Source organism: Penaeus monodon, chromosome 21 (genome assembly GCF_015228065.2).
Source record: "Penaeus monodon isolate SGIC_2016 chromosome 21, NSTDA_Pmon_1, whole genome shotgun sequence".
In the NCBI taxonomy this organism is placed as follows: domain Eukaryota; kingdom Metazoa; phylum Arthropoda; class Malacostraca; order Decapoda; family Penaeidae; genus Penaeus; species Penaeus monodon.
The window spans coordinates 7,613,232-7,613,784 of NC_051406.1; the positions used below are offsets into that span (position 1 = coordinate 7,613,232).

The following is a 553-nucleotide window of genomic DNA, read 5'->3' on the forward strand; positions in this document are numbered from 1 at the left end:
TTTTTTTATTATTGTAATAGGACCTTCACCTTCCCAGGCATACGTGAAAAAATGTCTACACATTTTTGACGCTTCTGCACACTAGAATCCGAGAATATTAGAAGTGTGTAAAGTATTTTCACTTTCCCTCTCTTTCTCACTCTGTCTTTTGCTATCCTTTTTGGCTTATTGCAACAGGACCCCATATTCCCAGACGTGAAAGACATCATGTTCACACATTTTTGACGTTTCTACACATCAGAGTCCGAGAATGTAGAGGTCTTGCTAAGTGTGCGAGTTTTACCATTGCATTCAAAGTATTTAACACAAACTTTCAGATGCAAATTGACCAGTGATGCTTATAAGTCATTATGTGAGGGATCGAAAGTGTTTATATTCTGCCTATTCACCTGATTCCACACGCTGTGGAATCATAAAGATGCTTCTCAGCAACTCACTGCAGAACCTTGAATGCCTTTACTTGGAATCTAGCGACTGGAATCAGCGTCAAAGGAATAACGAAAAAAAAAACAACTTACAAACCAGATAGTCAATTTTTAGAAAAATGGAAACG

The 553-nt window shown here is 37.8% G+C and overlaps 1 protein-coding gene across 1 annotated transcript in view; it reads left to right on the forward strand.

Moving 5' to 3' along the window:
• The window catches only part of LOC119586154 (leukocyte elastase inhibitor A-like), a gene marked incomplete in the record, with an annotated part of 4,245 nt that overhangs the window by 2,318 nt on the left and 1,374 nt on the right, over positions 1-553 (forward strand).